Raw genomic sequence first — 7,171 nt, forward strand, 5'->3', positions numbered from 1 at the left:
TCAGCGATCAAATTCACTGACGTGTAGCTGGACATAGATGCGAGTTCCTTATTTACAAATATTAGTAGTCCAAGATTATCTTAAAGATCCCATTTTTCAGACTAGCCTTTGACTGCGAATAAACGGCGCCCTGTCATTTTAATGGGGGTCCCCGCTGGTTCTATCCAGAGTTTAAAATAAGCCGAAACACTCAACGATGCCGTGACTGCGCGTTGCTGACTGTTGCGTGTAGAATGTGAGACTATGCTTTGAGATCACTGCACTCTCCACCTATACTGTAAATGTGTTCATAGAATACTAAAGTTCACCGGGAGGTTTATCAGAGACCCTGCTAGCTCTCGGGAATGAAACCCGAGAACTAGCAGCATACAGAAGCAATGTTCACTAAAGAGACACTCACTAGAAGTCAATAGACAGGGTGACGATTGTAGCATTCATTCTGTTACGCTACAATGTAATGAAACAGGCTTATTCTCAGAAGCATCGGAACCCTCGAGAAATCTATGAAACCTAAACTGAGACAGGTGTCACTCATTGATCGTCCTATTCGATCGGCGCGTTTCTGTGTGCAAAGCCGGAAACTGTTACCCCTTTGTGTTGTTTAGTCAGGAGCACAGGTCGCACCCTTGATTATGAAGAGAAACAATCGTTGTATTGCGGTAGAACGGCTTAGAGCTGTTCCTCCAGGCAAACAGGAAGGCGTTCAAAGATGGTTGAGTTACGTTTGTCGATGTATAGCAAGAACCTGAAAGTGCATACACACTGCTGATGGCCACCGCTTTCCTCATGTCTGCTATATAGTCGTGCTTCTGCTGAGGAGTTTCTAACTTTTATTTGAAGATTATGAGCATCGCACTTCCTGTCTCTGTACGTTCAGGTTACCTGCCCTGAACACCCGTGATACACCTAGAACCATTTAATTTACAACATGACACTGATTTATTCCTTGAAGCGTCACGCCGCCCTACCTGTGTACTTCGCATAACCTGTATTCGCACAAAACGTCGGAGCTGGGTTGTTCTGGTAAAAAAGTGTAAAGCGGCACTGAGTCCTATTACGCAGTTTGTTAAATGGGGTAATGGTCACATTGTCATGGCATAACCAGAAAATACAAGTTCACTGACATATCGTAAATAGCAGTAAATCAAGTACACCGTATTAAACGAACAGAAAGAAGGACAAAACAAAGAGACATTTTTTTACAGCACTTCCCATCTCTGCTTTGCAAAGAAGTTTCACTACAATATGCTTTATTAACTGCCAAAACACATGCAAAACGGTACATAATCAGTCAGCAAGGGATAAGCGCGGAAAATAAAATTACCAAGTCATTCAGTGACAAACATTTACCTGTGCTTTCATATCTCCTGTCTAATAAATATTCGCGATAGACAGCCTTCCTCATTTGAGAAATGTTACTCGGAAGATTGTACTATATGGTGTACAATATGTGGGTAATCTGTGAGAAAATCGTGTAGTCGGATGCTTCATTCAAAACCACGGAATAGGTTTTCATTTGCACCGGAAATTGCCACGATATTTTGAAATCTCTAGAGCTAGACGTAATGTACTTTTTCAGGATGACTAATTACTGGCCTTGGAGAGGCCAATGTTGCAGGAAGACAGCGTCACACTTCTATTCTACTCATTAGGGTAGCACAGGTGGACGTTGGCTTCTGTAAGCATATGTGCCAATGACCTTTCCACATCGATGCGAGAGGCGTCTTGACACTCAACGACAGTATCGCTTGTTTGATCGCTGTGCAGGGAGGGGACTTCCCCTGCCCTGCCAGCGAGTTAGACAGCTTATGCTCGAAGGACGTGTCGGCACGTGATTGGAAAGCGTGGTATATAAACAGGGCCCATTCATCGTTCTACCAGACAGAATCTTCTTTGCAGCCAGCGCACAAAGAAACCTCAAGTGAGTTCTCTAAATAGTCAAGTGTATTCACTGTACACGCCATTGGTTAGTTTTTCGCCAGCAAATACCTCACATGTTGGTTTTTGGTATATCGCGCAGAATCTTATTGGTTGTTAGCTCATTTTTAGGGCGGGAGTCATTGATCAGTGAAGTTGACATAGAATGCCTAGACAAAGACAAACAGAACGCTGAGCTGCTGAGCACTGTCCGAATGACGTTTTCGTGCTGTCACCAACTTCAGCTTACTGCGCATTCTGTTTTGAACTTATGCTGTTATCAGACTTTCATCGCAGGGCAGATATACTCACTGACCTATTGTTAACACACACACAGAGCACCAGAGTAAAGCTATCTTACTTGCACATATGATTGCTGGTTATATAGAACATGGTGATGTCCCGCCTATCGATTTTACCATCTTTGTTGTTCCAAAGCGGTCGTTCAGCTAAACCTAAAATGTCACCCAGAGTCTGAAAACGACAGCAGCCATTTGTTTAGCCTTCGGCAATTCTAGTGAAACACCCTCCGCGGTTATAGAAGTAATGTATGGTGCTCAGCGGCTGAATCCCAGCGGCGGCACCCGTATTTTCCACGCAGGCTAAAATGCTCGAGGCCCGTAAGTATAAATGGAGGTACACATTGGAAATCCCCTGATTACTGAAGTCTCCGGAGAAGGATTTCTCATAATCATGCCGTAGATTTACAATGTGAAACCCAAATATTTAATATATTATTATTACCTCAAAGCTACTGTCGAGACATAAACAGTACGTGGGATAAAATATGGACAACCGAAGCACAGGTCATTGAATAACGTTCACTTTTGAATAACTGCAACCGCCACACCCCCCCAAAGAAACCTATGTCCAACAGTAATTCGACATAGTTTTCTAGGTGCATCAGTCGCCGTAGTATTCATAGATATCTAATTACAATCAAACCAATGACTATATCGCACACAATACCAAACAAAGGCGCTCTAAAACATCATTTTTTTCTTTGAATAAAAAATTCTTTATAAAAATTGCAAAGAATAATTTAGAGGAATGCAGTATGCGCACTGCAAACACTAAATGATAAATTAAATACTGCACATGCTTAAGCAACATCATAGGCGAAATTTTTCGGCTTCTCTATAAAACAATGCGAGGCTTCACGCATAAAAGGGTGGAGGTCATGTTATTGTTCATGTATAATGTAATCATCCCTCTGTCACTATTTTATTATGTCATTGTGGATGGCAGTTGTCGAGTACCACCGAATCTTACAATACCTAGCATACGCGAAGGGTGCTTTCATGCCAGATTTTGTCATTTGAAACAATGCTTAATCTTTGTGATGTATTTTCTTTCTGCAGATTACCAGTCATGATTGCCGCAAGCAGCAAGTCCTTCCTCCTTGCCCTGTTGGTACTCGCTGTCGTCTGCAGCATGGCCGCCGCCCAGTTCGGCTTCGGGAGGGGCTTCGGTGGCTACGGAGGAGGCTTAGGCCGCGGATACGGAGGAGGCTTCAGCCGCGGATACGCAGGAGGATTCAGCCGCGGATACGGAGGAGGCTTCGGCCGCGGATACGGAGGAGGCTTCGGCCGTGGATTCTACGGCTGACAGGAAACTTGAATCACAGGAATGACGACCCAACACTGCCCACAACAGTACAGACAGTCCATGCTTTTCAATCCGCAATAAAATATTGAATTTCGATACATGATTTTTCTATGGAAGTCTCTGTATTTTACCGTCTTGAATATGCTATTTAGTGGAAGGCAAAGTAATGTTGTTTCTTTTTGTGCTACTTGTGCTGATGGGATCCCCCCTCACACTTCCACCATGCATGCTGGTTCCCTTTTCGTGTACTGATTGTGAATAATGAGCAGCTCCTTTCGAATCATGCGGAAACAGAAATGCAAAGTTTTTTGAAACTTGAGGGTTCAGGTGTATCACAAAATTCAGTTGAAAATAGACAGCCGGTTCATTTGATATTCATTGAACCTGGAGTTTTTATGATAATATGGTCCAAAATTTTGATTCGCATTCCCAGCTTAAGAGTTAGCCATATGAATGCAGTCTTGTACACGTTCCTCTAAAATGCGAACGAAACCTCATTCGTCATTCAATTTTGGAACGACTTGTGGTAACAAGTTCTCTAAATGCTAAGGAAGCTTGTCATAGTTACATTGCAGAAATTGGAACGTGTCGTTACATTAAAGTTGCATTTGAATTTTTGATGAAAATATAGTGTTGGGTAATCATGAGGCCTGAAGAAGCGTGAAGTTTGATGTTCAATTAGAGCGTATATTTTACGAATTTAACATCCACAGCGGCAGGTAAAGTGTAGATAGAAATGGAAGAAAACGATCCTACACAAACGTTTCGGAAGTCAATAGCCATACTACAATTATATCTAACTTCAACATTAGTGCTCGTCTATTACAAGTGCAATACGTATGGCACTTTCTATATAAGCCTCGAATGTGCAGGCAGAGTACTTCACCTCAGACATTATTAGAATAACGGTAAATTCTGGTGTCTGCATTGGCTTGGTATGGTTGCGAGCGATGAACTAGGGTTTCTCTTAAATCAAAATTCGAGTTACCTACAAATAACAAATAGTAAAAAGCAGTTTGACCGCCAATTGAACCCTAGTCCTTTAAGTAGCAAGCAGCTGGTGTTCTACCAATCACTCAGGTAATTGTTTGAAGCTCCTTCGGGAAAAAATATATAAAACAAAATGTAATCAGACGACTCTTTCTAATGCATATAGGGTTGTGTGCCTGAAGCATACAACACACTAGGCGTCAACACATGAAAATTACACAAAGAATGAGTGTTTTCAAGGCCAGCCTATTACAAAGCGCCTAGACGAAGTCAATAGCTGCGCAGGTTCACGTTTGCCTAAATGACGGGTAGCGGACTCATCCTTCGTTTCCAAACGGAATAAATAAGGTGTAGTGGGTAACTGTACCTGCTGTAAGCATCCTGAAATAAATTTAAACAACACATGTTACGTGTGCTAATGATCGTTTTTTTGCGGCAGAGTTGAAGCATCCTGTGACAACTGAAGTCACGCTAGAATTTGATGAGGAGACCCACATGGAGCCTGATTACGCTATCGCGTTCACTACTCTTGTAGGCGAAGCTCAATCTTCAAACACGTTTTCTTTAAACAGACATTGGCACACTTTCCCCAGTACAAAAGTTTCATGCACCGAAAATCACACCCAAAGAAACATGCGTAGGCGTTGAAGAGTGCTGATTTAATATCGCAGTGCGAGTTCATGAAATAATGTTTAAGATAAAAGTTCCTTGTTCGCACTCAGCCATGCTTCCCTCTCGATGTTAGTATACGACCGACAAGCTTTCTTTTGTTGTTAACATTTCATTAACAATGCTCAAGGGCCGTTTCATTAGGCGCTCCATGGTTGTGCCATGCTGTTCATAAGAAAGATCAAAGTCAATCGAGGTAGTAGAGGTGAGGGCAGTGTCAATGGGAGCATCATGAATATGTCTCTGGGTGCACGCCTATTGTTTATTGCATGGCAGTTGTTATCGGTGCGGTGCCTTTTGAAATGAATGACAATAATAAAAGTTATAGACCACAGCCAGGCAAAAAACTAGCATGTGAAAGAACCTAGTCAAATGCAATCGTCTCAGGCACAGGACAGGCGCCACTGCGGCACCCGCTTTCATTACGTTTTGGCGCTGTTCCTTGTCATCCACGCAAGCCTGGGTGAAAAGGCAGATTTGTTGATAGCTGCATGTCATGCATGTACGAGATACTAAAGGAAAGATTGAGCCATGTTTCTGCTAAAGTACACTCGGCGAGAAAAAACGCTCCCAGGAACTTTGAAGTCCGTGAGCACGTGAACATAAAAAAATTGCAGCATATCCATGGAGTAAATGAGCATGGGTTGGGCAAAGCTTCGGAAAGTTTTACCGGCAAACCGCGAATCCTCCTTCTATTGTCTGACCGTCAGTCTGTCGATCAGTCTGTTAGAACCACCGTGACGAGCTGCTCATTACAGAAATACTAAATGTAATTGTATAAAAAGCGATATAAAAAGCACCCGTAAAAAAAAGACGCGGCACCTTCCACCTGTCACCTTCGGATTCCAAACTGAGCTCACTAATCACTGCGCCACGCCGACAGATGACAACTGTGGTGTTAAAGAAGTAGTCAAGTGTTTAACTTGACTCACTGTTTAACTTTAGTTCTGTGTAATATTTACTCGATATGAACGGCATCTTCACCTGTTACTGAAATTTGCACATTTGATAAACTCGAAGAACTGCTGCCTGTAACTATTTGCACTGCGATAATGGTAGCGTCGCCATGTTTTTATTACATTATGCAACCGCAAGAAAAACTGGACTGAGGAGCAGGTAGAGTTATTCGGCAGTTATGGCCAAGTTTATTATCCGTTTCTTGCTCCTTCCAAACCATCATATCTGTTCAGGCTTTATGATGTTTCTATGCTCATTCAATAGATACGCCCACACAATCGATATTAATGATTTTCGCGCAACGCACAGCGCAGTCGTGCCAGCACACAGCTGTTGCTCTGTCGTTAGAAACAACTACATAACGACTTGGCCAAAAAGAATACAGTGCGCCAGAAACATTTTGTTATTTCATTGGTTCAGTAAGCAAACGAATTGAGGAGTCTGTGTTCTCGCCTAAGAGCCAGTGAAGTGCCGGCGAGTGCGACCGGCGGCTGTCGGCGAGGGGAGGCGTATATTTGGTGGAAGTGCTGAAAGCGCGTCATATCGATGTTTGTCGCTTCTAGCGCGGACACCGTACACAATAAGAAAAGGCTTCCTTTAGGGTAAATGATGCCACAGGTGTTACTGTAATGTAATTTTTACTCAACGAAATGGTGTATTCTGAAGCCCAGAAGTGCTAGTAACACTTGTACGGGTTCGGTCACCATGACTTTGACTTTTGGTGGAAATCATAGTGGTAAAACAGGAGGGTGAAATTCAAATTCACTGGGGCTCGTCTCGACGCATGTTGAAAATCAAAGTTTATGCATATTCGCACGCACTTTTTAACTTCTCTCAAGCAAAAGCAAAAGAGTGTGCAAAAATGGCCAGAGATGTGTTTCTAGCGTGCCTACAAAAAGTGACCGCTATGTGCTGCTCTAACATTGAAAGGGGCAATAGCGAACTGGACCTAATTTATTTATCGACAACTGAGCACCGATGCAAAACATTTATTGTCACTGTTAACAGTGACAGATGTAGTCTTCAAAAC

At 42.7% G+C, this 7,171-nt stretch overlaps 1 long non-coding RNA gene across 1 annotated transcript; it reads left to right on the forward strand.

Annotated features, from left to right (window-relative positions):
• Window positions 1-1,789: 1,789 nt before the first annotated feature.
• LOC142785270 (uncharacterized) lies at window positions 1,790-3,628 on the forward strand. Its single transcript, XR_012888905.1, has 2 exons — window positions 1,790-1,921; window positions 3,279-3,628. It is a non-coding gene; the product is annotated as an uncharacterized LOC142785270 (long non-coding RNA).
• Window positions 3,629-7,171: the final 3,543 nt, after the last annotated feature.

Source organism: Rhipicephalus microplus, chromosome 2, assembly GCF_043290135.1.
Source record: "Rhipicephalus microplus isolate Deutch F79 chromosome 2, USDA_Rmic, whole genome shotgun sequence".
NCBI lineage: Eukaryota > Metazoa > Arthropoda > Arachnida > Ixodida > Ixodidae > Rhipicephalus > Rhipicephalus microplus.